Source organism: Emydura macquarii, unplaced genomic scaffold (assembly GCF_026122565.2).
Source record: "Emydura macquarii macquarii isolate MOO-44397 ecotype Brisbane River unplaced genomic scaffold, CSIRO-AGI_Emac_v2 contig_2897, whole genome shotgun sequence".
NCBI classification, from domain to species: domain Eukaryota; kingdom Metazoa; phylum Chordata; order Testudines; family Chelidae; genus Emydura; species Emydura macquarii.
The window spans coordinates 21,745,405-21,754,824 of NW_027133034.1; positions in this window are offsets into that span (position 1 = coordinate 21,745,405).

Sequence of the window (9,420 nt, forward strand, 5' to 3'; positions counted from 1 at the left end):
AAAATTGAACTAAGCCCAGATTGCTTTGCTGATTTCTCCCACTATCAATCCGAAAGAGCATTCAGTACAGGGCATTTATAAGTTATTTTTTCTCTAAGTTCTCTTGCTACTTCCTGGTTTACTGCAACTATCACCTAATGCATCGTTTCGTGATATCACAAATACGAGAAATATTAGCTCAGCCATTGAATCCATTGTATTTGTGGTATCATTGAATGATGCATTATGGGATAGCTGCAGTGAACCTAGAGGATTTCACAGAGGAAAAATAATGTTTGATTAGTTGAAATGTATTTCTGTTCTGAATGTTCCCTAGAGCCTGGTTAGTGGGGAAATTCAACCCATAAATATGGGCTAAACTCTATTTTCAGTTCACCTTTAAGTACTGAAGAGCCCTGGTTATTCAGCAGAGACTGCATCTTGATTCCTGTACAATGAATAGTCTGTGTATATCTGTGCTGTGCACATGTGGGTCATACAATGAGTGGGCAAAGCAAGTATGAATCCATATAGTAATCCTCACCATCTTGCTGTCAAACATAAGCAACATATACACCCTGATTTTAGCCCAAATTTGTCTTCATTTCACACTGATCTTGTGATATAATCTCACTTTCTTGCCAGTAAATTACTGACATTATATATGTTGCCTCATGACACTGAGGCTGTAGTCAACACCACTAGTTCTAAAAAAGTTGACACTGCATTGTTGAAAGGTCCTGGTAGTTTTGTCATGTCTATCTTTGGGCTATTTTCCCCACATTTGGGCCTCAGCAAGTTTGGAGACGTGCTCTCAAACAATGTCACTGTTAGCTATAAGTCTCTTTCACCTAAATGAATAAATAGTGGAATATAGAAGGAAGCGAATAAAATCATCCTTGAATATTTCAGTTTTCTTTAGATGATAAAGTTCGATATTTGCAAGACTACTTATTGTAAGGAATATGCTAAACAACTGAGGCAATGTTATCAAAGACAATTTTAGGTTTTTAATGGCGTGTGCTGGATATGTGCTGCCACTTCTTCTATAAAAGCAAAGTACAATGATGGTAGCAGGTTATCTCTAGTACTTACTGACACACTATTAGTACTGTGTTAATGCTTGGCATTATCTTTCCTCAGAGGGCTAAGTCACTAACTGTGGAACAATAGTGGATACTTTGTGAAATATTTTCCATAATGCATAACATGCAGCCCAGGAAAAATGCTTCACTAACTTCAACCACATTATATTTTAAGGAGGAAAATATAATTCACTGGGGGAGATAATGGAGCTTGTATGAAGTTACTATAATAAAGGGATCTTTGATAGAATTAAACTAGAGTTATTTGTTGGCCATCCAAAGACTGCCTGTTCCCACAAACATGGCAGAAACACTATCATTAGTAACACGATGTGCAGCAATACAGATCTGATTGATTTGCAGTGAGTGGACTGGGAGGTAATGGAACATTTGGATGTCTGTGCTCTCTGCTATCACAGATGTAGCAGTAGCCACTGGAGTCAGTACTGACATGTCAACACCACTGAGAATCAGGAATAAAGACCAGTCTCTTCCTATGTATCACAGTACCCCTATTACAATGGACTATTGACTATCAATGTATTGCCTGGACATTTGTATGATTTCTAGAAGCTTGTTTAAAAGAGTGTGTGTATGACACAGACAGTCTACAAGTGAAAATAATTCCAGAACCAAAAACTATATAGATGAAATAGAAAAGCTGTTTCTTCTAGGCAGGAATAATGTCAGAAAAAGCGCAAAAGAAACTGAAGTGCTGCTAATCCTTCTGCTTTTGGTGCTGTGAGGTTGTCACCATCACAATGGTCAACACTGAAAGCGCATCTGGATGGGTAAGTGCTGAGTCTCACTATGTCCCATTGACCAAATATGATACTAAGCCTACTGCTCAAGATTTCTAAAGTTCATAATCCACATAGAAGAGCTGTTGTTATATAAACCTTGCCAAGTCTATAGGGCCTTTTAAATTCTCAAATAAGAAGCCTAAGAAATTTATGGCAGTGTTGCTAGATGTAGAGGCCAAGTAAACTCGCAATGTTGATCTTAGTTGTGTTTAAATTTCGCCTGCCTTCTGGCACTTTGAGCAGTAGTGGAAAGAAATCATTTACTCATAATGGCATTAAGCGTTTGGAAACACAGGGGTACCATGGAAGAGCATTAAGAACATAATTTATGTTGCACATGTGGTCTCAAAACTGGTTGTGGGTACATTTTCTCTGAAACATTGTTCATCTCTAGGGACATGGGTGGCATAGAAACCAAACATTGCCTTAATGGAACAGACAGAATGGAATGCAGTGCCAATTTTCCATTTATCAAGTTTTAAACCTGGCTACCTTATTTTACAACAATGAAAACAAAGCCCCTCTCCCCCCCCCCCCCGCCTCACCCCCCCCCCCCCAAAAAAAAAAAAAAAGTTTGCTCTCTTAAAGATAATATTTTCTGATGAAGACACAATTGGGTTTGTTGCATGACTGACATTTAGAGGACTTTCTTTGGTTAGCTTTATTTATTCTATATCGTTTGATTTGGTATGGAATGCAGCATGTGGGCTGTCCCTGTATTTTTAATTCCTCCGCAAGTTTCAGGTTTAGGAAAAGAATCCAGTCAATTTGGGATCCAATCTGGGATTATAGTTTAGAAATATAATTAGAACCCCAAATAAGACAGCCAGAACAGTGGAATAATCTCGTAAAATATAGTGTATGTTGGATTGAATCTTTAGACACAACAAAAAACTCAAAAAGTCTATCCACTTCACACTGAACAATTTTGGTTTGAAGATGCTTATTTTTATTCCTTCATGGAGCATTTCATTTCAAATGTACAGTGAAGATAATTTAGAAGTCTGTTAAGTACTATGGTGTGTAAGAACAGTAATGAGATGATCTACCATGGGAAAGATCACCTTGATTTAATACAAGATAAAATGCAGTACATTATTTTAAATCTAGAGACAAATGGACTTATTTGAAAAGTGATTTTAATGAAAAAATTGTAGGATATATACATATCCGTCCTCTGAAGCCTATTAATTTTATACCCTTAATTTTCTCTGGTATAATGTTGCTTTTTATTAATACGTGATTTTTTTATCCCCCCCCCCCCTCCTCTCCTCTTGCCGATCTCTCTTTTTTCCCACATTTATGTATCACTTAGGTATTAGTAAGAAGAAAATTTCCTAAAGACCTTTAAGAAATTGAAAAGAATGCATAGATTGTATAATGTATGTGCTAGAAAAATACAGTAGAATAAGACTATAAGCTACATTTGGATACTGCTTGTTTAGAAAATATCTTATTAAAAAAATAGTATTTTTAAAATTAACAATTTTAGTCACTTATTAAAGCTTGCTTATGTCTTCAATCAAATTAGATTTATTTTCTTATATTTCTAATCCATCTGTTAGTATAGTTATAAATCATAATCAGTTCCCTATAATGAGGGTAATGAAGAGTTGGTTACTGTATACCTTTTTCTTTTTTCTGTTTCTGTCTCTTTTTCTTTTATTTCTTTTATATTTATTTCATGCCATTTTTCGTGGGTGTAGCTGATTTTGCCAATTGCTGTCTGAGCACTATGTGAGTTCTTGAATCAAAGCTGTTTAGAGGACAAATTGCTTCTTCTCATCCCTCCAAAAATGTACACATCATGTGGTTCATAAAGGGCAACCTCATCTTCCGGACATTCAGTTTTTCTCTTGATGGAGGTTTAGCTAAAGGGTGTTTACAAACTGAGATCTAGTGTTTTTCTTTCTTTCAATACATTATGTGAAAAATCTTCTCTAAAATGTAAGGTCAGCTTTTAATATTAGTTAATCATGTTTTCCCCAAAGACCGTTGTATAGTTACTCAAACACAGTCCTGTTTGTTAAAACACATGATTAGGGTTAAAAAGTATGATATGGATTCATTATATTTTATATGTGTGGTTGAATGTTCTTTCAGAAAGTTCACTGCACACATCCTTTGAAGGAGAACACTATGCCTGCAAAAATAGGCCAGCGAGACAAGAAAAAGAAGGGTTTGGAAAGGCTATGTTTATTGATCAATAAATCACAGTCACTATAAGTGACCTGCTGACTTCAAGTTCCTTAGGTCAAGGAACCCTTTGCTATTCTGCAACTTCACCTCTTTGCTGAGCCTCTTAATCAAAACTGTAAACCCAGAAAGAACATCAAACAATCAAGACTTGGATGATTGGATTGGTTATTTTAAATGACTAAATCTCAGTTGGTGACAAAGAGTTTTGAGAATAGATTTCATCTTCCCAGACATTACTAAGTGGGTTCAGTATTTTGTGAAAAAGAAGCAAGCATTCAAAGATAAATCAGTGATTAGGAAGAAATACATAACTGAAAGTATGTAAATTGCTGCAGGGGATAATCAGGTATGCCATGGCAACTCCTCCCTCAGCGACAACATCACTAGTGAATCATTCTTTTGGAACTACACTATAAACATAAACATATAAAGGCTATAGCATGTGTCCATCTTTGTCCTATTTCATTCTGAGAATCTGTGCAAATATAAATGACTAGATATGGCTTTGCTTTTTGAGGCAATGTTATATCCAGATATGGGCAGGAATCAGGATATAAAATATATGGTATTAAATTTTTTCTATTTGGAAAATATTATTAAAAATTAACAGTGGGACAGATTCTGATCTCCATTACAGTTTTTGAAAATGAATTTTAGGCAGATTTAGACCTTTGTTCCACTGTTATAGCTAGCTCACTGCCACTTATCGTTGCTTAAAACATTGTTTTTTTAAAATGAGCGAAGTCGCTCAGAGACGCATCTGCTGTCCAGAATACAGATATTTAATGGGAGCAGAAAAACCTGTAAAGTTTTACTACTGAAACACACCTAGGAGTAATAAGGGATGGTGAAGTAGACATGAGTTTGCCATGTGATTTAGCAGCAAAAAAGCCAATGTACTCTTGGGCTGCAGAGTATGATGCCATAAGAAAGGCATGGTTCAGGTGCACCCACGGCAAGTTTGTTTAATCCTGGGAACTTCTATATCAGAAAGTTAATGGCAAATTGAAGGGAGGGAAATGTTCACCAAAAAAATGCCCTTTTTTGTAGAAATTTTTCAGTTTTCAGCAACCAAAAATGTTATTTACTGGAAATTTTTGAGTTTGGCTTTTTGTTTTTTGACAAAAACCCCAACAATTTCAAAGAGGTTTGACAAAAATAAGAAAAGATCATTGTACTGAAATTTTCCAAAGGAAAAACAATCATTGCCCAACCACCTCCAAGGAAAAGCCTCAGAGTCAGAGATTCTTACCTTCAAACAATGCACATCTTCAGCACATCAGTCACTTCAAAAACTGAGATAGGATCTAACTGGTGTGCCTTTCGTTTATTGGTAGACTGATCATATTCTACTGTAGCATTTTAAACTGAAATGTTGTGCAATGCTACAGCAAATTCCTGCAGATGGGCTTTTCTCATATAGTCCTTAGAAGCGACTGATTGCATTGGGGCACTTCCACAAAAGTCCAGGGGTATTTCAAATGCAGAAGTGTTATCTTGCTGTGGGACACAGTAGCACAGACTTGTAGCTGAAGCACTGAAATTCGGAAGGTCTGGAGCAGAACTCCATAAAGTCCTCACAATCGGCCATATCCTCAACTGGTATAACTCAGAGTAGTTCCATTGACTTCAAAAGAGCTACTCTTATTTACACCAGCTGAGAATCTGGCCCAGTGTCTGTCTCTTAACTATAAGATATGATGGATACTGTAGTGAGTGGGTGTGGCCTCCCTCCAAAACTGACAGGGAGAAATAGGCTGGGCCTGTGGGGGCAGAGCCAGAGACTGCCTGTCCGCCTGCCTGGAAGCGAGGGGGCAGGACAGGAAGTATAAAAGAGAGCCCCAGGGGCTCAGTTGGTGGCCAGCTCTCAGAGGGGAAGGATGTCCCTTCCCACCCTCCAGAGCTGCTTGTGGCCTGGTACCCGGGCGAGCAGACTGAAACCTAATACCCGGGTAAGTGGACCAGGGCCTGGGTCTGGGTGCCGGCAAACGAGCAGCGCAAGGCCTGGGGCCCAGAGGTACACCTGGATCCGACCACCCTGCCAGAGCTGGTGATCTAGAGGGGCCAGGATCTGGAGGTGCTGCCGGAAGTAGATGAGAGGGAGGTGGCCATACCAGAGCTAGACTTGGAGGAGTTGCTCTTGGAGTTGCCAGAGGACAACGAGGCGCGGGCCCTGGCAGGACCGGACCTGGAGGAACTGCCCCCCCCCGCCAACTTCCCCGCCGAGCTGCTCAACCTACTGCCCCCGATGATATCGAGGGGTTCTGCAACCTGCCCCTGGACACCTATCCCGACAAGGTCAACTGGACGGCGGCACACGAGGTACCCAAGGGACAGGGAGAAGGAAGTAGCCCAGGGGAGGGGCCACCCAGTCCGGGGACTGGGGAACTGGACAGTGAGTCAGCGTGTTGTGGATGGAACCCTGCTGACTCCATGGCATACCCTCTGCCATGGCTAGGGACCTGGGCTGGGACTCAGTGGAGTCGGGTAGGTCTGCGTCTCCCTCCCCTGTCCCTGATCACCCCGCCTGGGGCCTCTGGACTGTGTGCTGCCCCGCCTGGGGCCTCTGGACTGTGTGCTGCCCCGCCGGGGGTGCTGGACTATTTGCGGCCCGTTGGAACTTGGGCTATCGCCTTTGAGCTGGGCCAACCCCTGCCGAAGGAGGGTAGGGAGTGGGTGTGGCCTCCCTCCGAAACTGACAGGGAGGGACAGCCACCCATCCTACAGTTACACAACGTAGAAAACAGGGACCACAGTTATGGTGATTTGGATTACTTTAACTGTGCATTTTTGTACTCTTTTTTTTTTTTTTTTTTTGGTCATTCTTAAGTTTCTCAGCTTTGTAATGGTTTTTAATACTGCACTAACCCCAGAAAACAATTGCCAGTTGTCAAGAAAATAATTCTGCTAAATAGATTCAGAATGAAAGCTACTTTGCTTTGTTCATCAGAGATGCAAAGTCTGCAAATCAAACCACTCTGGGATCCCTGAAAAAATTCAGGCCCTGTCCTCTACATGACTATTATAGCTTGAGTCATGTTCATGAAGGCCTAGATTATGGAAAATAAAATGTAGTCCAATGATCACTATGCCAACATAAACAAGTGCAAGTTTTTTTCATTGTAACATGCATGTTCATTCGAAGAAACTTGAGAAAGGGAGATTGATTAAATATAGGAATCTGGGAGAGGGATGTGAAAGATGGACAGAGAGAGAAATAAAATTATAATGGATGGGAGTGGTGAGAGCAGAGAGAATGAGAGCGTGAAGAAAGACTAATTCCCTAGAGATACACTGCCAAAAATCAACTGCCACAGCCACTCGCCTGGAAAAGAGGACATCTGGGGAAAAGCTACTGTGGTACAGGTATGTCTGCAAAGATTTGCCTATGATTGACTGCTCTGGCTTGCAAAAGGATGAGTGGGGAAGGCATAGAGGCCTTGTTAAAACAAGACAAATTACCCCCACTACAAAAAACATGTTTTGATAAAGCAACTCGCAGTGGTGAGACTTGAAGGGTGAAGTGCAAATAATTTGAGATCCCAGACACCAAACCTCCGTACCTAATGCACAAATCTACGTAGTCATTCCCTTTTATTTTCCTCCTGCACTGAATTTGTTCCAGTTGTTTTTCAGATCCAGGTCATCTACTGCATTAATTTATAATTGGCTCTGCCCTAGTGAAAATGGAAAGCAAGACTTAAGACTCAGCTGTTGCTTCATCCACAGGTGCCAAAGGCCAGCTGTGTGTAAGTTTCTGTATCCACTCTTAGCTGGTTCTCAGTCTACAAAAATGAGCCATTGTTAGGAACAAGGAGATTACCAAATGCTCGTTCGTATCCAATAAAATAAATAGCCAAAAAGTCTCTGACAATTAAAAACAAGTTTAAAATACATAAGTAATCCTGTCAGCTGTTGTCATACGGTATGTCTACATTGCAAAAAAAACATCAACAAAAAACCACACAGCAAGTCTTAGCATCTGGGTCTACTGATGGGTTTGTCAGGCTTGCACTATAGGGCTAAAAATAGCAGTCTATATAAGCCTACTTCAGCTGGAATCCAAGCCCTGAAACCCAGTGACGGGAGGATCTCAGAGTCCGGGCTTCAGCCCAAGCAGGAATGTCTACACTTGTATTTTTAGCCACATGGTGTGATCCCCATGAGCTGGGCTCTAAGATTTGCTGCCATGGTTTTTTTTTTCCAGTATAGATGTACCCACAAAACCACACACACAGAACCCGAGTTCCTTTTCTCAGGCAACTCTCTTGACTTTAACATAGAAGATAATTATTTCTTCTAATTTTAGTCTGCTGTTAAGCTATAAACCGTTAAAAATGCCTAACCACCGGCCTGCAATCTCCATCCACAATGAGACCCCATGGTGTGGTTGCAGAAGGATGGACCAGAGTTTCTTTTGAAACCTTATGGTGCGGCTTATTAACAAAAGGGTATAGCCAATTAATTGACTTGTAGTTCAATGTTAAGAAAGGCCAAGAGACCAAATAACCAAGCTCAGCCATATTGCCTAAAGACAAAGCAATTGGTACAGGAAAGAAAGAGTTAATACATCACCAGTTCTTCCCAGGAAGCTAAGGCTCTCTCAGCATGTTCAGTTCACCTTACACAGAAGATGTGCTTCTTGAATGCCCCCTTAACCTAGACATCTTTTATAGGATGGCTGTTTACAAGTTACAGAGCACTCTTCGCATCACTTTAAAGTTCAAGTTTAACTAAGCAGCTAGCGCCAGCTTTGTCTTTGGTGCATCCCTGTACTGTCCCATCTTTTGTTTGACTATTAAATTCCATATGTTAAGGGACATGAAGATACTCCTTAATACAAAGCATTCATAACTCTTATTTCCTTGTACCACATTGTTCCTTTGTTTCATAACACTCATTCATCTTGCTCTTGACAGTTTTTATGTTTGCATAAGCCAAGGACTGAGCTATACTTGTCCTGGGGCATTATGTAATATATATCTTAGTACAAGAATAAGCATAGTACAATTTAACACTGTTACCCAACACACATACATTAATAGCATGTGCATAATATCTATTAATAAAGTGTATGCATAAGAGTGTGACTATAACCTGTCTGTGTTGGCTAACTTGTTGCTGTGATGATTATATCAGGGTGCTACTTTAGCCAAATTAATGTATGAAGCAAAGGTAAGGGCATTCATGTGAGACTTCCATTGCGTTAGCAAACTGTGCAAGTGGCAATACATGATTAATACAATTAAAAATAATACTCCTTGTAATAAAACTTTAGACATAACTTCTATCCAAGTAGATTATTATTTCCAGATCGCCATTGTGAATAAGGTTGCCCAACGCTTGTTCTGCTT